At 37.8% G+C, this 27,373-nt stretch overlaps 1 protein-coding gene across 1 annotated transcript in view; it reads left to right on the top strand.

The window, feature by feature from the left end:
- The window catches only part of LOC133847439 (high affinity cGMP-specific 3',5'-cyclic phosphodiesterase 9A), a 140,201-nt gene that overhangs the window by 90,191 nt on the left and 22,637 nt on the right, over nucleotides 1–27,373 (top strand).

A 27,373-nucleotide genomic window follows, 5' to 3' on the forward strand; every position in this document is an offset into this window, starting at 1 on the left:
CGAAATACGGACAAAACGTACAGTTTTTATTAACTACTTAATTACATACGTGACTCATTTGCTTGCTTCCCATTCGAGAAGGGCTTGGCTCATAAATACAAAGAATAAACAAAACCATTTGCAAAACCAAACTTTTAAGGGTTAAATATTTGCCAGGAGGAACAATTGTTGAATATTACAAAACCGCAACTGGACCGAAAAACAAGTTGAATACAAAGTAGAAAAAATTTAAGGTGAGCTCGACTAAGACAAAGACAGACAAAGTATGCAGCAAAACCACAAAACTAACTGAATTGTAGCCTAGGACAGCAACAACAACAAGAAGAACAATATTAATGACCAGAACTATCTTTTATTTTTTTCTTATTTGCATTTCAACAATCGATCAAATATGCCCCCTTTATGTTGTCCTCAAATTACTTTTATGAATTAATACTGTCTTAGTTTAATTCACAGTAAACTGAAGAACTTGCTAAAGAAATTCCTTGTGATTTTCTTGTTCTTAAACTTGATCACAGTTTTTTAGATATTATTAATTAATTAAATCATAATCCCAACTGCCTAGAAATAAATCTAGTAAGTGACATAAATTTGCCTTAGAAATCTTACAGAATTTGCTGTATAAAACGTTTATTAAAAAGCAAAGTTCTTGTAAGAAGACCTCGGCTGGAAATCAAATGCTCAACTCAATAGCTAAACGTTGAGATATTTGTCATAGAAATTGCTGCTAACAAATTGTCGGTCGCTCAAGTTTTGATGTGTAAATGCCTCAAATGAGCCGTAAGCAAAAGCAACAGAAGCAAGAGCAACAACAACGAACTAAAAGCAAATGCAAAATTGTTTAAATGGAACTACAATGAAATGTAAAAATCATTTCAAATTGTTGTGTTCACAATTGCTAAAGGGGTCGCCCATTCGTATTCACATTCGCATTCAACATCGCCATCGCATCGCCATCGCAATCGCAATTTATTCGGTTCGCTGCCTTCGATGACCTCGCTTGATACGCATTTTCGCCCACACGGTCCAGAGTAAAGCGCAAAGCAAAGGAAAGCATTAAGCGATTTAGCTCAAGTGTTGAGGAATCAGACGAAAACGAGTTGAACTGAGCTGCTGCGACTTATGTATTAAGAAGTTAAGTCAAACATGCTGCAAATTTATTTTTGTCTCACTTCAACTTGTTGCTAGGCAAAGGCAATATAAAAAGTGACGCTTAGTTGCATTGTTGATTGCTCAACCGCAAGAAAGTCGACACTCGATTGATTAATTTTCTCTGCTCAATTGCTAAATTGAATTTTGTTTTCAATTAGTTGCATAATTACTTACGTGGTTGCTGCGACACTAAAAATAAAGTCAGTTTCGATACTCGAAATACGAAATAAGCGGACAGTTTTTATTAGCTACTTAATTACATACGTGACTCATTTGCTTGTTTTCCATTCGAGAGGGGTTTGGCTCATAAATACAAAGAACAAACTAACAACAAAACCATTTGCAAAACCAAACTGTTAAGGGTTAAATATTTGCCAGGAAGAACAATAGTTAAATATTGCAAAACCGCAACTGGACCGAGAAACAAGTTGAATACAAAGTAGCAAAATTAAAGGTGAGCTCGACTAAGATACTTAAGCTCCAAGACGACGACAAAGACGCAGACAAAGTATGCAGCAAAACCGCAAAACTAACTAAATTGTAGACGATAAACTGGCAAAAAAACCCGTGCGACAAGGACGACAGTCGAGGACAGCAAACGGCGACAGCAACAAGAAGAACAACATTGATGGACAGGCAATACAGTCATGTGACTTCTGATGCTCATCAAAAGTTACGCTACTTTTGGGCCACTACAACAACAACTCGAGCAACAAATATAAAGACAACTACAGCTGGCAATGTCCAGTTTGTGTCTCTGTCTCTGTCTGTGTCTGTGTCTGTGTCTGTGTCTAGGGCTTGGCTTCTTTCTCCTTCTCTCTCTAACGCTTTCACTGTGCTTCTTGTGGCTGCCACATTTTGCTTTTACAGCTTACGCCTTTTATGTGTTCTCTGCACTATGCCGCCTTCTCTTTTCTTCCTCTCTCTGTCGCTGTGTACCTGAGTTCATCCAAGGACAACGGCAACAACTTTGTTGAATGGCATTAAAAGTTGTCTTTGTATCGACGCGCGACGTTTGCCACGTTTTTGTTTGTTTCCTTGCGCCCTTGCACTTACCCAGCAATATATAGTTTTATATCTACATATACATATATATATATATATCTCTATGTGTGTGAGTTGACATTCTTCCTGCACATTGTCGCATTTTAAACATTTCAATTAAACTCGAACTGAAATTGGAATACAGAAAGTGTTGCCTACTTTTTGGCGCCTGTTGATTGCCTTCCATTCAATTGCACTGCAATATTTTTGCGATGCCACGTGACATCACACGCATTCTTCTACTGCTCTCTCTCTCTCTCTCTCTCTCTCTCTCTCTCTCTCTCTCTCTCTCTCTCTCTCTCGCTCTTTCTCTTTCTTTCTTTGTCCTTGGTTCTTCTGCTGCTGTTGTCTGTCCGCGTTGATTTTTATTGTTGTTGTTAATCTCTTAAGTTGATTACGCGCTCAAGCGTATGACGTTCCGCACCGACGTGTGCGAATCTCTTTCTCTATGGGTATGTGTATGTATTTTACCGGTGTATGTGTGTGTGTGTGTGTGTGTGTGTGGCCACACAATTTTCTTTAAGCTGCGCTGGCAATCATCGCCATCGTTACTTCATTTTCTACTTTTCTGCTTCCGCTTCCTATTGGCCTTGCATAATTTTATAGCTCGTTTTTAACTGTTTTTACCACCCCGTTTATTCAGCTGAATCTCGCTTTTCCTTCTGCTTGGTCTTGGGCTGCATTTACAACCCAAAAGCTGCTTTCGGATTTAACAATTAAGTCCGAAAGACGCTCAGCGCCGACAAAGCTGCCGCAATTTCCAACGATGGCAAAAGTTTTTTTTCTTTTTGTTTTCTGTTTTCGCTCTCGCTTTTTAATTGAACTGTGTTGTGTCGTAAATTTGCCAGATTTTATCGCAACGCGTGACGCTCTGTGTGTGAGGTGTCGGTGTGTGTGCGTTTTCTAACACTGCTACATTTACTTTAATTACTTAACAATACTGCACACAATTAAATTCCATCTCAGACATCCCGAGCGCCTTTTAATGCCTAGTTCGGTGACTTTTATCTTTAGTGTTTATTTGGCGAGCACACGAATTAAATGAAAATGGAAAATATATAGAATTTAACTGAAAGAAATAGCTGCTATTAATCAGAGCATTAGAAAGATTTCAATCAATTATAAACTTTTTACTCTAAACAAAACTGAAAGATGAAATTTTCTACATTACAACATTAACTATAGCATAATTCAGGCAATAACTTATAGTAGAAAGAAATGCGATAGCAAAAAGTTAAGTCAGCATACCCGCCCACACTTACAGGGTGTTTGTTGCCCTATCTCGGTTGTGTGTTACAAAATAACACCTGGTGTATTTTGTTGACTTTTAATCTGCATTCAGCAACGCAGCCAACGCACATTTAATGTTGATGTCGATTTTGATATGGCCAAAAGATGAAGTCTCAAAACTCAGCTCAAAAGTGGGAGAAGGAAGCAGCGACTCGTCAAGTGGGTCAAGCACGTAGCGTTGTGGCCCAGTCAGCGCTCTGGGTCGTAAATCAAAACACAGTTACACACGTAGCGTCGAATGCGAATACGAGTACGAGTACGAGAGCCAGAGCCAGAGCATGTGTCAAAGGTCGCAAAAACCTAAATTGCCGCAGGGGCAAAGGAAACGAAGGAGACATTTCAAAAAGCAGAAAAAAAGAAAGACGACAACAAAAAAAGCCACAAAACGCAAAATGGCCATAAATTCAAAAAGCCTAAATGGCTTGGCAATACTTACTTACAACAAGCGGCCACGAAAATTTCAACACTCTTGGCATCAACAACAACAACAACAACAGCAACACAAAGAAAAAACGCTTGGGAAAGAGAAAGAGAGCGAGGCCCACATAATACAAATGACAAATAACAAGAGGCAAGAAATATGTCGGAAATCTACTCGAGACAGCCGCAAGCCTCCAAATGCCAAACGCTAACCGCCAGGCATATCCCAACAGTCATATCACAGAGCCAAAAGGCACTTAAGGCCAACAGCAGCAGCGGCAGATGGAGAAGGAGAAGGAGAAGAAGAATAAGAATAAAGCCAGGAGATGAGAGAGCAAAGAGGAGACTGGTTTTCTTCTCTGTTGGCGACAAAAGCAATGGCCAAATGCTGAACTGAACAGCAAGCAAAAATCTAATAATAATAAAATACTTTATTGTTCGGTTAACAATTCAATTGTTTCACTTAACAGGACTTGGCTAACACAGCAGATACAGCAGATACAGATACAGATACAGACAAGGACAAAATATGCGCAAATGAAATGAGAAATAAAAAATAAATTGCCACAAAACAACATTAAGTGATAAAGTGTTTGGCAAATCAAAACGAATGACTTGAATGACTGCAACGCACACACAAAGTGATTGTTCAACACAGACACAGGCAGAGAGAGAAGAGAAAAGTGAAAAGTGAAAATATGGTCAAACTACACACACACACACATGTGAAAGAGACAACGAAAGAGAATGAAAGTAAAGGTGAAGGTGAAGGTGAAGAGGTGAGAGAGAGAGAGAGAGGCCACTTTCATTCATTAAAAGAAATATCCTTGGATCTGTGTGAGCCAACAAGTGAGTGTTGATTCAACATCAATGCGAAACCATGAGAGTTGAGCTGCAATCGATTTCCCAGAGTGCCATTTCACTTTGCTTAACTCCAAACCACACACACACACACAGCATCGAGCACTTGTGTGTGTACTTGAGCTGAATCTGAGAATGGTTTAGTCAGTTCTCAAAGCAAGCAGATGTGCTGTCCATGTTGTTTATTCGATTCGCTTCGAATCGATGCCATGCTTCAAATATCATTAGCAAATTTGTTTATTAGAAAATTATTGAGAGCTTAACTAGCAGTTATGTAAAGTAAATACAGTGCAGAGAAATTTAATTGTCAATTAAGAAAATAATTTTACAATTTGTTGGCATTTATTGAGAATTTAATTGGTAACAAAAGAGGAAAAATTAAATGCTGGTGTGTTAGAAGTAAAATCAAGCAAAATATTAAAATATACTTAGTTAATATACTACAAAAAAAAAGAAATATGCCAATGGATATATTTTATATATTGTGCAGTATTATTTTTAAAATAGCATATATTAATATATCGAAAACAATTTACATTCTAAATATGCCAACAGCAGCTGGTTTTTTGCCGTTTAAAATAATTTCTTAAGCACATCTCAATAACAACAAAATATTTATACACTACCTGTGCTTGAACAATTGTTAATTACAACACATTATCCGGCATCATCGTTTAACATAATACAGCAAAACTGTTAACACAACTGTTTAGCATATGTACATTAAAAAGTTAGACAACCGCACGTCTTTTGCGCAACTGTTTAACATCATCATGATGGCAAAAGAAGAATTTGAATTTGAATAAAAAACTCGCCTCTTACAGCTGTTTAACATGCTTTACGAAATGTTAATGCTGCTTGCTTCTTTCTGCTCATGAATAAATTTCCATTTGGTGGAAAATAAAACAGCTGCGACTTGTTTACTTTTTGTGCCTAGTTTGCAACAATGACGATGATGATGTTGATGATGGCAAATCTGTTTCATCACATAAGTAGTAGAGATGAAATCAGTTGTTCTGCAAGTATTTAAGCTCACTTTAAGCAGCCCACACACATTATCGTCTTATATTTCTTATTTGTGGCAGAAACTATAAATACGCGTTTTGCATTTTGCAAAGATTTCTCGCTTGATACTCGCTATCAAGGTTTCGATATGAGAGCAGAAGTTTCTGCTATCCCCAAAGCACGAAGCTGTTTATAGCACTGAGCTGCATCTCGCTCTATCTCGCTATCTATCTATCGCGCTCTTTAGCTGTCTCTGTCTAGCAGTAATGGGCGTGTGCACACATGTCCACGCGTGACATTTAATGCGTCGACAAAAGGCCGCATCAACGGGAATATTGTGCAGCAAACTATTTATGCACCTCAGCCTGCAGGCAACACGGCATCGCGGCGTGGGTTGGCAAAAGGGGCGTGGTCTGTCAGTCGAGTTGGTAGGGAAAATATTTGTTAACAAAGCACAAACATATAAATTTCATTATCTTCTTCGCTGCGGCGTTGTTGGAAAATAAAATGGCATTGCATATTGCGCTTTTATTATGTCAGTGTTGAGCAAATATTTGCTCTGGCGTCGTCGTTTGTACGTCGTCGTCGTCGTCGTCGTCGTCGTCGCCGTAGTGTTGCAAGGTTGCCGTGGCTGCCAGTTTAAATTGCAGCCGCAATCTCTTACTTAGCCTGCTGCTCGTTGCAGCACATTAATAGTCATAATACAGTTCCAAAAAAAAAAAAGAAACAAGAAAGAAACAAGGAAAAATGCTGAGGCAAGCAGCTCATGTTGCAAGCCAAAGCACACACACACAACTTGCCTCTCAGCCATACAACACTCGAGAGCAGCAACAGCAACTGAAGCTGATGAGTAAACAGAGAGAATGTTGCGTCTTTTTTGGTTTCATTAACTCCTGGCCAAATAACCTGCAGCACTTTTTTGCCTAATTTCAAGAACAATCTTTCGCACACTCGAATGACTCGATAAATGTTCTGCCTCTCTGTGTTTCCAGTTCGAATAGCTTCTGAAAATATGTCCGACTTCATCAGCATTATGTGTGGCTGCTGCTGTGATAAACAAGCTCATCATGACTCCATCTAAATAAATTGCTGCCACTTTTCAGTGCTGTTGCTGTTCGCATTGTTATTCTGCTTTCGCACTGCCTAATTTGGCCCTCAGTTTTTTTTTTTTTTTTCTGTTGTTTTTTGCTTGTATGTGCAACCAAAAGTTACGATGAACCCGTCAAATAAAAAGCAAAGTTTGTTTTTGGCAACAGCTGCAAGATTGTTGTATTGTTTTCATGACTCTGTTGACTGTTTTCCCTCCCTTTACAACACACATTCTGAGTGTTTGTGTGTGTGTGTGTGTGTGTGTGTGTGTGTGTGGTTTGTGGCAAGTGCAACCTTCTCGTAGTTGCAACAGCTTGCGCGATTCATTGACGTTCTGCCGGTTCGCTTTCCCTTCCTTTCTCTCTCTCTCTCTCTGTATATGCACTCAACACTGAACGCATTAACATGACAACAGGAAATGTTCTTCACTTACAACACACACACACACTAACAATACACATACGCACACACTTGTGTCAGACAAAGTCGATAAAGTTGTTGAGCGTCACAAGAGCATTATCAATGCCGAGTATAATGTCTACGAAAGCAGCTGATGCAATTACAATTTGATTGACACACGAACTACAGCTGATGCAACTATAACCATAAACATTATTATGCTCTTGACGAAGTAACTTTCGTAGTGCTGAAAATATTGGTAAACAAAATATGGAAGCATTTCATTGTGTTGACTTAACTTTTGAAGTGAGGAATATGGTGTTCTTAATACAGACGAATTTCGTTACAATTCGCTGTACTCGTAATACAGAATTTAATCTTTTGAACAGACTTAGACTTAATATATCTTAATTATTTAAATTACATTTAAATTATTTCCCTTTACTTTTGTTGTATAAATTTTTACCTATTTTATTTATATTGAAGAATCCTTACAAATACATAAAAATAGTTCCATAACTTCGCAGCTTAAAACACTTAGGAATAGACCCAACGGAATTTGTTTTAACATACAATAATACTCCTTACCGAATGTGCCATAACAATAGCTCACTTAAATTGACAATTGCTTCGCAAATAGTTGCAGTAAATAAAACAAACGAACTATAAAATACAATAGCTCGAGGCATGAATTTATGTTTTTGAAGCGTCATCGAATCCATCATCGAAACTCGCACACACATACATCCAAGGCAATCAGTCAAGGCAATGTGCGAGTGTGTGTGTGAGTGTGGCGCGTTTATTTGATCAATTTCTATATTATCGATACAGTGACAGATGCTTTTTTACAGTCGGTTAGACGCATGAGTTGCCAGCGCTTAAAAGTATGCTATAGTTTTTTTTTTGTTTTCGCCAACACAAAATTGCTACGCACAACACAAAAAACCACCCTCTCGCATTGTGACTGTTGCTGTGTATGTAAGTGTGTGTGTGTGTGTGAATGACTCTCTAATCTGGCTAACAGTCACACCTAGTCACACACACACACACACCACACACTCACATGGAAAGAGGGCGAACGCACGCACAACAAACACACACCTTGCTTCGCTTGTTCGCTAATAAAGTTAAGCAATCAATAAAAATGTTGATTTTGTGCGCCAGCGGCAACAACTAGAACAAAAGCTTTAAGCAGCACACACACACACGCACACCCAAGAGTGTGTAATGCGTGCGTGTGTGTGTCTGTGAGTATGCAAATTTCATGCTTTCATGCTGTGCCGCGCATAACACACAAAATAATCAAAGTGCTGTTTAACTGACGCCGTTACATCCATTGCTGAGGCTCTCTCGCCTTCTCGCTCTCTCGTGCTCTCTTTCTTTTTCTTTCTCGAATTGCATTTGAACGCTAGTCACAAAATATAAGGGAAAAGGGATGAAATGGTTTCCCATTCTATGTTGATTGCTAGTTCAACTTTTTGGCTAATCATAAATTTGTTATTGACTCGCGTTGAGACTCACAAATGAGAAAGAGATATAGAGAGAGAGAGAGAGAGGGCAGGACGCGAAACATGCCCAATACTCGTAAATACATTTATGTTAGCAACAATTTTAATGAGCAATAAAATGTTGCATACTTAAGAACGCAACAACAACCGCAAAACAGCGCCCATAAATTATGATATGTCTCTGTATGCGCGCGCGTGTGTGTGGGTGTGTGCCAGTGTGTGTGCAAACACTCGCTCCACACTTTTGACACCTTTTCGTTAGACTTTTGCTGGCACTTTTCAAAACTTTTCGCAGCAACAGCAGCAACCGGAAGCAGCGGGAAAAGGGAAAGGAACGAAACGTTGCTGGCAACAGACGCAAAGCTGCCAAACACCTTCACAATACGCTTGCGTGTATTTGTGTGTGTGTGTGTTTGTGTGTTTGTATGTTTGCTATACCCTTCTGGAAATTTTCATTGTTTGGCGCTGTTGGTAAACAGGCATTTAACTTAAATTATTTTACAACAAATGAGCAAAGTTTTTGCCGTCTTGCGGCTTAGAATTGAGTCAAGGCCGGAAAAGTGAGCCAACTCTTCTCTCTGCTGAATGCCTTCTAATGGCGTCCTTATAATCCGTGCTTGCCAAAGATATGTCATTGAAAGCTCGCTCACTCGCTGCTTATTATTAAAGCATTTATTGTTGCAAATTCTCATTTGAAATGAATATTTCAATTTGTGTTTGTTGCAGTTTTAATTTGAAATCAACTCAGACAAAGAACAGCTACTAAATATGTTATTTATGTGATTACAGTTTAGTTTGCTGTTGTTTACTAGTTAGTGCTCTCTTTGCATTTATTTAGCTGCTGCTTAATTAAACCAATAGACAAACCACAGGCACAAGAATTTGCTATGCTTTAGCTTTGGCTTGCCTCGATATTTTCCTCCATTAGAAAGTTAACGAAATGCTTGCAGCAAATTCACTTCTCTCGTGGATACAAGGAATTCCTCTCATATTTTTGCCGATAACTTACTGTGGCAGTTCTTTGAAATTAACGTGCAACAACCAACAGCCAGCAATAACATTAGAAGTAGAAGTCGAAAAAGGAAAAATACAGAAAACAAGGATGAAAGTGTGTTCGACTTTGAGATACCTGGTGCTCATTTTTAAAGCAAAGCAGGGAGGTATTATTTTTAACATATACCACAAAATATAACATATATACAAATATATAAAGGATGTTTTAGAATCGAAATACAGCATATTAATAGACCAAAAAAATACTACAAATATACCAAAGGCTGTTTTAGATTCAAAATGTTCCATACAGTGCAAATTATAGCAGAATGTCAGTGAAAGTAACTAAGACCCGTAGTAAGTAGGCTTTTTTCCCATACAGTGGAGGCACAAAGTTGAAATACCCTTCTAACCTATGGGTAGCGGGTATCGAAATGAACAGAAACCACCAACAACAACAACACCTAGAATGTGTATGCTTACAAAAATAATTATAATAATTCTCGGGCAGACATTCCACTCAATTAAGATGCCTGTCTGTTGCCCTGTGCATGGGTTTGCGTGTGTGTGTATGTGTATGTGTGTGTGTGTGTGGCAAGGTGTCCTGTTGGCAGTGAAAGTCTACACCTGCCCAGAACATACAATGCAGCAGCAGCAGGAGAAAACAAAAAAGAGAAGGTCGCCCCTTCTAGTTGACTGTGATTTTTATTTCAATGTATGAAATGCTTGGCATTGCTTTGCACATTCAAATACCTCTGGCCATATCTAGTTACATGCTGCGTATACTTGATTATGAGTGCATACATTTAATGTGTATAATCAATCCAATTAGCATTTCTGCATTGCTATTTGACAATGTTAATTGAAAGCTACGCGTATTAAATTACTAGTTTTGCACAATTAATTGACGCATTCGATAACGCGTGTTATATTTAATAATTCGCATCACAGAATTGCAGTTGCTCTGAACTGAACTGAAATTCAAGACGTGATTCAATAAGTGTGACATTTGAAAATATGCACATAAAATACGCTTTCTATTCGAATGTCGAAAATATACATGTGCATATGTAAATTATTTCTATTTCTAGTCGCACTTATGTCTAAAAAAAAGAGAAAAAAGTGAGTACCTATGTTATGCTGGCACGTGCGGCTGTCAGGACTCATTGAATATTTTTCGTGCATATTCTTCCTGAGTGTGTGTTGCCTCACAGCGAATATATTTTTTTTTTTTTGGTGCCTCTTGTTCCTTGTTTCCCCTTCTTCTTCGTCTTTCGCTTTCCCATTTCCCCATTTCTATGCCATTGACGCCCACGGTGACGCTTACGCCCACGTCCACGCCCACTCCCTTGCCCATGTCTGTTGTCTGCTGTCTCCTGTCCATGTCCAACTGCCACCTGCCACATTTCTCATGACGCGTGCCACTTGCCCCCGTTCTTCACATCGCCTCGCCTCGCCTTGCTTCTCTTCTTCGTGTTTTGTTGTGTGCCACATTTTGTTTTATTCATTGTTGTTATTGTTGTTGTTGCTGCTGTAATTTATACGTGTTGTTTATTTTATGCCAATTTAATGCAACTTCTACACCCCACGCACACACAGTTACACACACTCATAAATTCATACACACACACACACTCACTCTCTCACACATTCACACATTGCCGCAAGGCAAAGAAAACAAACGAGCCGCGATTTGACTGACGATTCGCAAATTCTAAAAAAAAAGAACGTGTGGAAACCTGTCTCTATGTGTGTGTGGGTGTATGTGTGTGTGTGTTTGATATGAAATATTTGACATATTGTTCACAATGAAGTGCATTTACGTTACGCTGCTCCTCTTGTCGCTGTTGTCATTGTTGCCGCCGTGCAGCAGCTTCAGAAACAGCCTCAACATAAGCACGCACATAATATTCATATTAGCTTAGCGGGAGCTTGGCTCAATGACAGACTAGCGTATACCTTATAAATGGGAAATCTGTAAAATAGTATAGAGAATTTTTTACGTATACTTAATAAAAGCCGGAAAATAAAAAAAGCATTGTTTTGCTAAAAAATAATTTGCTTAACAATAAGCCAGATATACTTTTATTACATTAATAAATAACGTAAAATGAATATTATTTGTATTTAGGCAAAAAATGTAGTTAGTAATTTGTATTTCTAATTACTATAATCAATTAAATACACTCTTCAACATTTCAGCAATTATTTGCAAAAATAAATAAAACTGAACTTTGCATATCAGTTTGTCTAAAAACCTTTGAAATTTTCGCTGAATTCTCCAATTTTTCTTCGAATATCGACTGTTGAGATCGAGCAATTCACTCGAGATTATTCAGGAAAGCTTTTTCTTTGGTTGCCAATGCGGTTGGCCTTATGGAAGTTGTGATCATTGAGAAAATGTGCAATCTGTTGTTACTCAGCATCGAAAACGAATTAAATGAATTAAATCGAAATATTGAGCACTCTTTAATGCAGAATGCAGAATGTGAGTTTTACCTTTGCTTAAAAAGAAACATTTTCAGTTCCATAAATGTTACTAGCATTAAATAATTCAAATTTGTCTCTTAATGTTTTTGTGTGTATTTTATTAAAAAACAAACAAAAACAAACGAATCTTAAGATACAATCTAATAAGCTGTATCCCGCCTGCGTTTTGGCGTATTTTCTGCCTGCTTTTTATGGCCCTAAAAAGAGCTGCCCAAAATGTATTAACAGCATGTTGTTACCCTTTACATTTATTTGTTTCATTTCATCTGGAATTGCGATAAATTTCGTGTGCGTTTTGTTTGTTGTTCAAATTTAAATAAACACATATTTTTACAGCCAAAGTTATTTTTTTTGTTTGTCTGGCAACATTCGGCAGCTTCGTACGCATCGGCGTTGCTATTCATTAGATGCGCTTAATCAACTGTATTTTGGGTTGTCTGGCATGCATATGCCACATACCACATGCCACACGCCGCATGCCACATTAAAATTGACTTAATGCCCCCTGCGAAATTGTCGTGACGTGCAAATAAAATGCGAAATAAAAATGGCGAATGAAATATACATATATGTATATATGTGTACATATGTATGTATAAAATAAAGGTAAAATAAAATTAAAAACAAAAAAGAAACCAATAAAGGAGGAAGAGAAAATGCGTCAAGCGGAAAGCGCTGGCAAAGTTTCGCTCGGCTTCTCGGTTACCTAGCAAAAACCTAAATAATTAAAAATGAAAAATTCATGTTGTCGTTGCTTTTGTTGTTGTTGCTGCGTGGTTCGTCTTCATATTTATTGCGCCCACCTGCTGTGTGTGTGTGTCTGTGTGTGTGAGCGTTGCCTTTGACAGTCGAAAGGATTATGAATCTGTTGGCAAAGTAAATGAGAGGCAAAACTAAGCACAAAGTGGACAAATACACACAAGACGCCCCCAGCTGGGGACAGCCAATGGAACAGGAGAAGGACACCGTGACATGACACTTTGAAGACGTGCCGCAAATTGTTTGTGGTTAACAACGGGAGTTGCTTACTAAATTTACATTTTTCGGGTGAAGCTGACACCTTGTCTCTATCCTCTATCCTCTATTCTCTAACCTCTATTGCCTTCGTCAGGCTGCTGCCAATGAAATCATTTGAGTATATTAATTAAAAGCACTCGGTAAATACACTGACAACTAAGTCCCAGCTGTGTGCGGTGCTGTCCGCTATCCGCTGGCGTGTTTGCCAGCAAATTATCAAGGCAACAAGTTCAATAGCCAAATTCCCCAAACACTGCTCTCTGCTGCTGCTCAAGATCGAAAAAGCTTCGCTTCTTCGATGGCGCCATTTGCATTAATTGCTCTCTCTCTCTCTCTCTCTCTCTCTCTCTCTCTCTCTCTCTCTCTCTCTCTCTCTCTCGGCGTATCTCACGCAATGACGACGCCATTTTTTGGACCATTGCATGCTATTTTTATGACAGCTGCGCGCAGCTGCCACGCTCGACTTTTGTTCAAAGGTCGCAGCTGGAATGTTCTTTCTCTTCTCTTTTTTTAGGGGGTGTTGTAAACTAGCAGCTTCAACTGCTGTTAAACTATTCTTATGTAAATAGAGAAGTCTACACATGAAAAAAAACAATTTCTTAGCACTTTAAGGCGACTCACAAAATTGCATTGCAATCTATTCATTAGGCAGAAAAAAAATTTGGCACAAACGAAATCAAATATGGTTTATTAGTTGAGTCTTACCAGATTTGATTTACGCTTATTAATTTTGTTTATGGGATGTGAAATAAACTTGTCACTGTCAAATTAAGTTTTAAAAAAGACCGAAAATGTGGGCATATGGTCACACTGAATTGGCAGTTTTGATTTGATTATTAGCCACCTAATCAAAAGTCTTAAAAATTACTAAAATTATTGCCATATGATCACACTGAATACAAAATAAATAAAACTGTGAGAGTACTGTCAGCTCTGAATGTCAGTCTATAAAAATAAAGTCGTTTTTCTAAGTTTTGTTCTCTGGTTCATGGATCCCATGAGCAATCGGCTAATGGTGTTGGAGGCCATCAAGGAGAATGTTGCGAATTTGTTGCACGAACATCGATTGTTGGGAACGAGCAATTCACCCGACATTATTCAGCGACGCAATGCGCTGAAAAGAGAAGCCTTCGCTATGGTGGCCAATGCTATTTCTGTGGAAACTGATATCGTTGAGGAAGATATGATCATTGTGGAAATGTTCAATATGTTGTTAGACACCATCGAAAACGAATTAAATGAATGAAGCGTAACTTGTTGAGCACTCTTTAATGCTGAATGTGAATACGAATACGAATGTTACCTTGGCTTAAAAATACACTTTCAGTTCTATAAATGTTGCTTGCATTAAATAATTCAGCACGTCCCCCAAAAGAGGGAGGAGCAACGATAGCAGCAAAGATAGATATGTATCTGCGAGTGGAGTAGAGTCGAGTCGTTTTGCGATATGAATTTCAAATTCATAATTTTAATGTAATAAAAATTTATCATGAGTTTCACTTTTCCAAGCGTGTGCTCAAACAAAAAGTTTGGCACGTTTCGGCTCTGGCAATTCCCAAACGTGTTGTCCCTATTTGTACATCCCCCTCTCTCTCTTTCTATCTCTCTCTCTTTCTCTCTCGTTTTGTGATGGCTGTGCTATGCTGTGTCACATGAGCCTGGGCCATTTTTATTTTTGATGGTGCAACTGGAGACGAGCTGAGTGAAAAGTGTATTTTTATTTGTCATGTATCTGCAAGTTGAAGTTTTCAGTTCAGGTTCGTGGGCGTCGACTCTTTCATTATGATTAGACTATAACTATTTATGGCACATAACAACAGCAACGACAACAACAATAACAGCAAAGAGATAGGGTCTCAAATTCAAATTCAAATTTTAACGTTAAATACAAAATACAGAAAACAGAATTCTAAATTCAAATTCACGTTGAATTGTTTGCTCGGGCAACGAAAAAGAAATCAAATTTGCATTTTCGCCTTTAGCTGTTTTCCCACTGAGCTCGAAGAGTGTGTCTGTGTGTGAGTGTAATATGTGTGTATGTGTAAAGTGTGTATTGCGTGTGTTTTTGCTTTTTAGCTTCTGTTAGTGGCAGTTTACTTTCATTTCACTCTGCATACACAACTCTCTCACTCTCTCGATGCCACTCTCGATTTTTTTTTTATTTGTGTGCTACGCTTTTTAATTTATCGCAATGCCACGCCCCCTTCTCAGCCACACCCCACAGTCATGCTTGATCACCTTACCCTTTAGCTTGCAGCGTTGCTCTGTCAATCAACAACTTTCAAATCACAAGTTCACTTGGCAGCAATAATTTTACAGCTTTTTTCTGGCGATCATAATGCAGTCTGTTGTGGCTTATTGTGTCCTTTACTTGTATTTGACACTAATATTTAGCTACATATATTTTTATATTTTAATAAACAAAGTAATTCAACACCAAACTTTTATCGATGAGTTCATATATATTATATTCATTCATATATTTGAATAGAACATTTGGCAGAGCTAAAAAAAAAGAGACAGAATTGAAAATTTAAAACGATTTTTTTATACACTTACACTTAACTTACATGAAATTGGTTTTCTTTGTTGAATACTAGAATAATATGCACTCAGTTTTACAAAACGTACAGGGTATATGGCCGTCGAGCCACAGCGACGTCGCAACATTATTGTTGGACTAGATGAGTGAACATCTTCTAATTGCATAGCACAAGTTCGTGGAGCTTTGTCTGTCAGTTATCCTGTGTGGCTTGTTACATCCTGTTATGCTGGCATTTTAATGCCACACGTCACTCCCTCCGTTACTCCCCTCGCTCCTCTTTCTCTCTCTGTGTTTTGCTAAGCCCACCTGGGCTGGTCCATTTCACTCCGTTTAGCATCTTAGCTTGTTTTCATTAACTGTTTGGCTTTCAGTTAACTGCTGATGCAGGATTTGCCAATTAGTGGAGTTGCCTTCGTCCTTCATCCTACGTCCGTTGTCGTCCTTTGTCCTTTGGCCTGCGCCCCTGGCTGACAGCATAAAAACACAAATTACCGCAAATTTGCAAATTTCTGCACGGAAAATGGAAAGAATGAAAGAAATGCGGTTCATATGCGCATGTGTGTGTGTGTGTGTGTGTGTGCCACATTTTGTGGCATATGCGTTGTATTGATGCCTGCTGCCGGAAGGACATTGCAAAACATTGCGATAAAAATCCATTTAGATGCGCAAATAAGCAAAAATCAACAAGGAAATTAACTTTGATGAGAGACGACAACGGCAGACTTTCACACACACATACATATACACACACTGAGATGCCTAGACACGCCCATACCACAAACAATCACACACACACACGCCTCCAATTGCCGCCCTGCTTTCTGCTTGCATATATGATGAGATATTTATTTGCGCTAATTTTTTGTTCGCCTGCGAATTTTTTGACACGAGCGAGAGAGAGAACTGTCTCCAAGGACGCCAGCAATTGTTTCCATTTTGATTTTTGCACATTCTCATTCCATTTAGATCTCTCTCTTTCTCTTTCTCCACCTCCACCTCTCCCCACCCAACAATTCTTTCTCTTCCCTTTGCCGTAGGCGTAACGTTTTTGACAGCTGTCAAAACTTGACTGCAGGCCTCAGCGGTCCCCGCACATAATTCATTTATTGACAGTTGAAGCAATTAAAGTGTACTCCCTTCTCCTCTTTCTCCTTCCCCCTTTTCGCTTTGACGACCCCGCTGTCAACTCTTAATACGTTTATTTTGCATTAAATTTGCTCCACAACAACGTGACAAAAAAGACAAAATAAAATGAGGGAGTTAACGAGAAAACCTTCCTCCGATTTTTGTCAGGCCTGAGCCTTGTTAATCGCATTTGGGTTTGCATTTCACGTGGCCAACTTCAAAACTTGAGCTTAAACTGCCTAAGCAGCAAAAACAGCGAAATTTAAATGAGAATGTGGAAAATGTCGCACATGCTTCCAACAATGCATAACAGATAATGGTTAAACGATTCAAATTATAATTTGAAATTTTCGAATTGTAACAGAGTTCTCAGAAAAAAAAGTTGCTTTTATTGAAAACGAATTATATTATTGCACAAATTTTATTTTGCAATGATTAAATTTATAATTTGTGAATAGATATCTAAGAGTCTATTTTGTTATAGAATTTTTTATTAGAAGTTAGTGTTCCTATATTAATTAAGATATACTTCAAGTAAAGATATATATTATTTAGAGAAAAAAAAGATTACAGTTTTAATTTTTAAATTTATACTTTGTGACAAGAATCCTCTAAGATTAGGAAGAAAATAAGTTGCTTTGTAGAGTCGAAAAATTAATAACACAATTTTAATGTAGCCAAAAAAGTTGAGCAAAGTTTAATACACATTTGAAATTTATTTATAGTCAAGATTTCGATTCGAAAAAACTTAAAATAGCATAAGAAACGAAATAAGCAAATATTTGAGCAACTAGTGAAACTAAATACACTGCGAAATACGATGATATTTGTTAATTCATAGCTGATGTTGATATTTAATATTAATAACAATAATCTTGGTTGATATTTGCATAAGTTCGTTCAAGCTTGGCATAAATATTTAAAGCTTCGCTCAGCTTGAACTGCTAATTTGTGATTTAAGGTCACTTATTGATTGACGAAATTCAGTTGCATAATTTCTCTATGTATTTCTGGCAGAGTGTGTGTATAAGGTGTGTGTGTGTGTGCGTGTGTGTGTGTCTTTGTCAAGGGACTGGCCGAAGTGACGCACATGAAAACTTCATTTGTGTGAAGCTTTTAATTTGTTGAAGGCACAGCAGAAGGGAGAACAAGTGAAGAGAGAGAGAGAGAGAGAGAGAAAAATACTGTGCCAAAAATGTCAACTAACCTTATATGAATGTATGTGTGTGGGTGAGTGAGAGAGTATGCGTGTGTGTGTGATTGTGTGTGTTTGGAGCTAAAATTGGAAAGGGAAAGCGGAAAAGGAGAGATGGCCGACTGCAAACTCTCTAAACTCATTTAATCAGCACAAAGCGTTTAATCTCGCAAAATGTATAATACGCAAACAAACACACACACTCACATATATTCACATACAACACATATACAATACACACATACACACAGCCCCGAAAAAACGCAGAGGCAAGAACAACGAAGAGAGAAGAACGTGATTACGCGCATATTAATCAGTGTAAGTGTGTGTGTGTGTGTGTGCCTAAAAGTGTATGAGTATGTGCCCTGCGAATGTGGGTGTGTGTGTGTGCTGCCACCTTGCAAATTTAATCAGTTATAATACACTCTATCATGAACCTGACCGACGCTTCCTCGTCCTCGTCCACCGCCTCCGTCTCAGCTTCAGGTTTCGGTTCGGTTTATGCCTCACTTCTCAGCAGCGAATCTGCATGAATATATCGAATGAATGTGTGTGTATCGAGTACTCGTGAATAATGATTCGCATTTAAAATGCGTTAGGCCAAATGGAAAAAGAAGTGAAAGCGTAAGCGAAACAAAAAGCAACACAAGTTCAATACGAAAAAAAAAAACGAATAAAACCGGGAATAAAATAAAAAGGCAGGAAAATAAATAAAATTAAAGATACAGATACAGATGCAGATAAAGATAAGAATAAACAAAATGAAAATGCGAAATCCACAAGTGAAACTTTCATTAATTTAAAAGTCAAGGGAATTAATGAGACTCGTTTATCAGACTCAAGCAAAACTTAAGCAAATTGTTTTAAAGCATTTTCATTTACACAGCACAACATTAAACGAAAAATTAGCTATAAATTAGGTATTGATCGAGAGCTCTTAAAACCATAAAGAAAAATTTTATATTTATTTCAAAGCATTTACTTTAAATGCATTTTTGGTATATACAATAGTAACTACAGTCTCCCGTAAATTTTGTTGAAATTAGATCAAAATTGTATTAGTCGGGATTAAGTGGCTTTGGTTGACAATTTGGTATATTCTGTAGTGTGTGGTATTTTGAATGTAGTACTATATCGATATACTTTAGTATTTTTTGTTATATTAATTGTATGAAATGGTATGATATATTTGGGCGTAGTACCACATCGATATACCAAATATAGCATTCGGTATATTTTTAATATTTTTTTCGGTATATAATAAGAATAAAACCCACTATTTCACTGTTATTGCAAATTAAGAGCGGTTATCTCTAAGTCGAGCTTTGTCATTTCTCTTCAATTTTAGTCTGAGCTGTCTAAGCTGATTAAACTGTAATTTCTTTTGCTATTGCAATTAATTTAACTGTGCATTTAATATATGGTTGCATAAAAAAGCGATAAAGTGAGCTAGCTGACGAAATCATCGAGCAATTTAATTGCAAAACGTTCGCAATTCGAATTCGGAAATTGAAAAGCAATGGACACAAGCGAAAACAGCAAAAGAAATGTCAAAGACAAGTTTCAATTAAGTGTAGAGAGGAGACGCTCAAATATTCTTACACATACACACACACACACACACACACACATATCGCATTGGCAATCGTTTTTATTTGCTTCGCTTTCACTCTCGTTGCTGCTGCTCTTCTTCCTGTTGCTGTTGTTGTTTGCAAGCTGTTGGCCATCAATTTGCAAATTTTTCACTGTGCGCGTGTATGTGTGTGTGTGTGTGTATGTGTGTTACCTGCGGCTGCAGTGTTTTTACTTTTGCTTTATTTGCATTAACCGCAAGCGTTTTTGTGGCTCTCCTTCGGTCTCCGTCCTTCCCCCTTCGCACCCGGCGGCGGCAGCAACCGCAGTCGAAATGAGTTTGCTGGCCAGCAACATACATACAAAACAAGCGACAACAACAACAACAGCAACAACAATAACAATCACAAATAATGCATAACGACGAGGAATGCAATAATTAATTTGTAGCTCGCACACACGCATACGCACACGCACAACGTGGCGTATGCGCAACGATTGAGCACGCCAATAAATGTAATTACCAAAATAAAGTAAAGCCTGGGCATTATAAATAATATATGTATGCAGCCCGACAAAATATATAGATACGATATGTTATGCTCTGTTTTGTTGTGCTGTGCACACAAATCAACATAATGATTAGCCCAAGGGCCAAGCGAGAGCACGAAACTAAATTCAAATTGCAAAATTAAATCAAAATTTCAAAAACTCTCATTTGTGTTGTGTTATTTGCGTTGTAATTGTTGTTTCATTATGCGCGCATATCAATGTAATTACAATTCGATATGAGAGCATAATTAATAAACACAATAGCATATTTTTAAAGGTTTCGACTCCAACTTGACTTCATCACTGAATTTCAACCCCTCCAACATCAAGTGTTGGCTAGCTTGTTAAGCTGTAGCAGCAGTCGATTGACTTTTGTGGTTTTTCTGCCTCATCGGGCGCACATTTTGCCATTGCGGTCAAATCATATTCCCAAAGAGCCACCTAATTGGCAACAAGTGGTGCATTCCAGAGTCTAGACTGCGACAACAACATGTTGTACGTATGTACGTACGTATGTTGAGTGGGAGGCGAGCTTAGAATGCCATATCATAAATTAAACAATTAGCTTTTGACCTTTGGCAGCGTCACAAAAAAGAAAAAGAGAAAACGCAACCAAACAATAGCAAAATCTGTGAAACAGAAAGAGTGAGTGAGAGAGAACGTGCCCAGAGGTTCATAAATCAATGCAAGTCCAAAAGGCAAGCAGCGAAAAATTACAGAGCGAGGGAGAGAGAGAGAGAGTGAAAAAGGGAAAGGGCCACTTTTGGGGCAGCCATTAATTATGCGAGTGTATAAGCCATCATTTCACGCCTAACAATATGCAATAAAATATGAGTTCTCGCTGTGTTTTTGTGTGTGGCATTTGAAGCTGAAGCGAAGGCCGAAAAAACAACCGAGAAGCAAGGCAAAAAGCACAAGAGAAAAACGTGGCAGCAGCAGCAGCAAAAAAAAGGGCGAGCAAAACGTGCGCTGATGTTGATTATGGCCACATTATGTATACAAGTTGCTTATGGCAGTTGTTCTTGTTGTTGTTGTTGTTGTCCTTTTTGGCCTGTTGCTGCCGGCTGTTTAGTCCTAATGACCCCCCGTTTGCGTTCTCTAATTAATTAATTGATTGTAATTAATTATTTAACGCAATGTTATTCGTCGTCTTTTTACAGTCGCTTTTCCTTTTGTCGTTGTCTCATTCTCTCTCTCTCTCTGTGTATGTGTGTGTATGTGTGGGCGTGTTTTAGCTGTTCAATGTCTTGAATACATTCGATATGCATGTTTGACAAAACGAACAACATGCACCAACAACATCGAGAACAACATTGACAACAACTAATGACTGAAATGAAAGCAAAGCTCAACTGCAAGATATCCTATGAATATCATGTTTATAAATGAGCGAAAAGAGCAGCTTAAGCAAAGCGAGTAAATGGAGAAATTAAATGCAACAACTTGAGTGGAAAAACCAAATTAATTCTGGTTGAAATCACAGCAAAACAAAAAGCAACACAATGCTATGCTAATTCGCTGGAACATTATATCCAATGATAATGATAAGCAACTCAGGTTGCGAACGTCTTAAATTAAGCGCAATGTGAATGACACATTAAGACTTTCTTGAAAGGCAAAGCAGAGAAAAAAAATTAATTTCAAGTATGAATAAAAGTGTGAAATGTTATTAAGAAATAAAGCAGAAAATTGACTTTTTATTAAATAATAATAAAGCAATAATTTTATTTTTTAATATCAATAAAAGTACGAAATGTAATTCAGGAATTAAACAGAAAATCTACTTTTTAATATGAATTAAAATACTAAATAGAGCAAAGAAATAAATCTAGGATTCTACTTTGTAATATGAATTAAAATACTAAATATTTAATCTTATTTTTAATAAAAATTTAAGTAGTAAATACAATTAAGAAATAAAACAGATATAAATAATTTGCTTTTTAATATTAATTGAAGTACTAAATGCAATTCAGAAATAATGTGAAACAAATTTTGAAATAGGCAAACATAAACGCATTAATTTATCGCAAAATTTAAATAGAAATCAATCACATTGAAGCTTGTAGCCATGGAAATAACAGTGAAAACGTAAAAATGTAGAACAAAACACGACGAATCCAATCAAATGGAAAGCAGCCTGCAGACACTACACAATGATGACCGAAAGAATGTTGACCAAACGCTGCCTTCAATTCGCTCCCTCTTTCACTCTCTCTCTCTCTTTCTCTCTCTCTCTCTTTCTCTATATCTCTCTTTCGCTCAGAACTCGCTGCGGGGTGGGCAAATATGTTAACTTGGCTTGCCCACTGATTAATGGGGCAGCAGCGAGCTTCAGGAAAATGTTGGGCCAGGCAGGTGCAGGTACACTTACATGGGGCCGCATGGCGTATGCGCAATGGGGGAAGCATACTACGAGGAAGCGAAGAAGCTCGAAGCGAACAATTGCAATATTTGGCAATTGGTTTGGTTTGGTTAGCTTGGCTTGCCGCTTCGTCTACCCACAAAATATTGAGTTAATTTATCAAACAGCTCGCATGCAGCATGTCCTCTCTCTTTCCAAGTGTGTGTATGTGTGAGTGTGAGTGTATCCTGGCGACAAATTGGCAAATGAAACTGTGCTTTCTCCTTTGGCACAATTACTTTGATTGTGCATCACATGAGTGTGCATGTGTGTGTGTGTGTGGTTTTGAGGTGTGCCCAAAGAATCCTTGGAATTTCATATAATTGAGGCAGCAGGTGTCAAAGGGTCGTCACTACTTTCCCCTCGCCCCTTCTCACGCCTTGACAGCTGTCACTCGCCATTCTTTATGCAATGCAAGAAATGCGAATTCCACACACATACTACATAAATGGCAAAGTAACCTCAACTCCTTTCACTTCTCACATCACTCAAGTGCAGTCCACCACACATGCCACATCCCTTTCACTCAGCAGGCACTCAGAGACCCAAACATAATTGACAGTTAATATTTTGCAGCTGCCGCAAAACGAACAAGAACAAGAAGAAGCAGCTTAAGAAGCTGCTGTGGCAAAAGGAAATGAAGAAATGCAGTAAAAATTGGCACAGCAAAGTGCGCTGCGCTGCGCTCTTCATCGATCAAATTGTCACGCTTCATGTTTGTTTTTCTTTCTTTTTGTTGTATTTCTTTCGAGGCAACGTAAAAATGTGTAATTCAATTTTCCATTAAGGCAAACAAACGCACCAGAGAGGGAGAATGCATGCAAAAGAAAAGTTGGCCAACGCAAGACAAAGAAGGCAAGAAAGAAAGCAAAAAAAGAATGAAGGAAAGCAGCCTGAGTTGGCGACACTCTGAATAAAGCACTCGTTATGCCATGAGTGCATTTGATGGCATTCACTTTGTTGCATGCAACACACAGACACACACTCCCACACACACATACACATGCAAGACAATTTTTCATCAACTTTTATTTTTCTTTATTCTTCATTATTGCGAACAAAAACGCTGAGTGCGTAATAAGTCAAGTTAAGCTTGGCTCTGGCCAAAAGAAAAAAAAATACTGCTTAAAGCAATTGCGAATTATACGCAAATTATTGCTGCCAAAGCTTGCGCAAATCAGCGCACTTAAAGCTGTTATACGCAACTGTTATACTTTGTGGACTAAGTTGACTTTTTTTTAATGAAATCCATTTTTTTGAAGCGAACATATATAATCATCACTTATAGACATCATAAATAATTCCATCTACAACATTTGAGTAAGGAAATTATTAAACTTATTTACAGCTGTTATACATTGTGGAATAAGTAGACTTTTATTACGGACTACTATGTTATTGTTGTGAACTTTTTTAAACATTGCTTAAAGCAATCACGAATAATACTTTTGACATCATTTAGCTCAAAAATATGGAATTTATTTAAAGCTGTTATAAAAATATATTATACGTTTGAAAAAGGTCGATTTTGTGGAGTAAATATATTTTACACCTAATATTTAAAACAAATCTCAAATAATCCTATTTTGAGCATTTATGCTTTGATAATCAACTTTTAATGGGAAAATGAATAGTAAAAAAACAGATATAGGTTTGCATTTAATCAGTTGATGAAAAATTGGTTAAATTGGTAGATAAAATTTCAAAGCAATGCTGCAAAAAAAAAAACAATTACATCATTTGAGTTTAGAAAATATTTAACTTTTGAATAGTATAATTAAAAGGAAAATTAGTTACTGAATAAATTGTTATATTTTTCTTAACTATTATTTGAATATGAATTGAACAACATTGAATTCAACATTAACAAATTGCTAATCGAGTTTTTTTTACAATTTATTTATTTTTTTTATTGGTGTTGATGTTTGTGGATTGATTGAAACTCAAATAAATTTGCCCGTAATATTATTGATCAAGTGGTTGGGCTCTTTGCGATTGCAGTCCATTAGTTTGAGCTGCAGCACGCGGCGTATACGCAATGTAATGCAAATCCACCTGCAGTTTATTAACGAAATGAAACGAAAGGTGAATTAAGTATTTGCAGGCATTTCAATTCAGCAAATGGCCTTAACATTGTTGTTGGTGGTGCTGCGGTGGGCGCAAAAAGGAAAAAAGAAGGAAAAACGAACGAGCAACGAGGAAAAAAAGAGGAAATCTGCCAGCTGATGGTGCTGCAGGTGACTGAAGGTGGTTGAAGTGGTTGGTCGCAAAGGGGGCGGAGGGAGAATGGGGGGTAAATAGAAATGCGCTCAGAACTGTGCTTAATTAAAAATTGTAAGTGGCAGTAAATTAATTATAACCGCGGCCCGCAAAGTGTTTGGTTTATAGCAACAGCAGCAGCAACAGCAGCTCCACATGTGGGCGTTCAAGCTACGAACTGAGGGGGCGTGGCCCGTTTTGCTTTCTTTCAGCTCCAGCTCCGTTTTTGCCAGCTGTCAGCATTTTAATTTCTTTGTGCATCAAAAGCAGCAATTTTAATCAAATTTCCATCCTTGATTATGTGTGTGTGTGTGTGTGTGCTCGCTGTCGCTTTCTCTCTCTCTCTGTCTCTCTCTCTCTCTCTCACTCTCTCTTATGTATTTGCCTATTTGTGGCGGGGGAGGAGAGAGAGAGAGAGCAAAGTGGCTCTGGGTATTGCGTTGTCAGTTGTCACTTTTCAAATATGAGAGAGTCGAGTTTAGAGCCCCAACTATATGCGTATGAGTATTGTGGCATTTCAGCCTGCCCCATGGCAAATTGTTGTCAACGCAACACAATTAACAGCGAAACATTTCAAACGATGCTGCGCTTTCGCTATCGCTTTCCCGCTGTGCTCTGTGCCCTGTGCTCTGCTCTGTGTTATGTGCAACTGACACTCGAGGTGGAAGCAATGCGAAACAAAACGAAAGTCACGCAAACGCAGCGACCGAGCAAGCGACTTGAATGTGCTTTTAATTGGCAAATATTTGCAACTATAACAAATACAACTTTCAGCCCAAAAACTCATAATTAATAAATATGCACACGAATTATGCTTGAAAAGTTTCATAGATGAAAATGCTTAAAATTTGAAATTGGCAGCATGTTAATTAATATATTAAAATGATCGTAATAGATTAGAAATTGAATTTAGCTTAGCAGACAAACTTTGCTGAAACTCTGTAGAAAGCATTTCCTGCTTTACTCGCAGTGAATTAACTAATAAATGAACAATAAGACTAAATAATTGAATAAATAAATAAATAAAAGAAGTCATAATTAATTAAGTTAATATAATATAATACTTTATAAAATATACTCTAATCAAACAAAAAATCCAGCTGGTAATCATTTGGTAATTGAATTGTACCAAAAAATGCTATGCCAAAAATTTTCGTTTGTGCTTTCAAATGGCTCTGAATATGCTTGGTTAGGCGGCGGAGCGAGCTAAAAGTGAAGGCGGATGTGTTAAGTGGGCGTATTCGAGCAATAGAGCGTCACGAAGATTGCCAAGGGTACATTTGATTAACTGTTGCTCAACAGTTGAGCAGAACCTCAACGCATTACGGATGATGTCTTGCTAAACGATCGAGTGTAAAAATGGCTTGCCAAAAATTTTAGTTTGTGTCATTCAAATACCTCGGAATGTGTTTGATTAGGCGGCGGACCGATAAATTTGTGTGGGCGGACGTGTTAAGTAGGCATGGTCAATCAGAAGAGCTTCAGAAAGATTGTCTGGTTTGCTTAGGTAGTGTTTAAGCTGCTTTTAATCAACAGTTGTGACTATTACTTAACAGTTGTGCAGAAATCAGAGGTATTGCAATGCATTGAGAGCGAAGCTGCTGCTGGTTGATATCAGCGTGTGACTGGAAAAGTCATTGCCAAAAATTTGTGAGTATGTGTGTCATATGTGGTGTGTGTGTTTGACTAGGCGCCGGAGCGAGATAATTGTGTAGGTGGAAGTGCTATGTAGGCATGGTCCAGCAGGGGAACTTCAGAAAGATTTTACAAGTTGATTTGGTGCATAATTGAGTGCTTCTACTCAACTGTTCCCCAACAGTTGAGCTGAAAGGGATTCATTGAAAAAATGAGCTGCCAAAAATTTGAGAATTTTTATGAAATTTACATGTTGAGGTATTTGACTAGCCGGCGGACCGAGATGAAAGTGAAGGCGGATAAGCTAAGTAGGCGTGGTCGAGCAATAGAGCTTTACAAAGATTGCACAGCCTAGATATGTATGTGTGAGTTTGTTTGTGTGTGTTTCTACTCAACTGTTTGAGCAGAACTGAAAGGCATTCAAAATGTAAGCTACCAGGTAACTGATTTTTAATGGAATTGTGGAAAAAAGTGATATGCCAAAAATTTGAAGATATGCCGTCAAAATACCTCTAAATGCGTTTGACTAGGCGGCGGACCGACCTAATAGTGAATGCGAAGGTGTTAAGTGGGCGTGGTCAGCGAGCAAAGCTTACTTAGGGTACTTTTGATCAACAGTTGCTCAACAGTTGTGCAGAACCTTAACGCATTGCGGGTTAGCGATCGTGCGTGAAAACGGGTTACCAAAAATTTTAGCTTATGTCTGCGAAATGCATGCGAAAGAAGAAGAATGTGAAAAAATGGCAAATCTCCAACTGAAATAAAAATAAGTCATAGAATATTATATAATATATTATGTGAAGCAAGTGTCACTTTAA

Source organism: Drosophila sulfurigaster, chromosome X (genome assembly GCF_023558435.1).
Source record: "Drosophila sulfurigaster albostrigata strain 15112-1811.04 chromosome X, ASM2355843v2, whole genome shotgun sequence".
NCBI classification, from domain to species: domain Eukaryota; kingdom Metazoa; phylum Arthropoda; class Insecta; order Diptera; family Drosophilidae; genus Drosophila; species Drosophila sulfurigaster.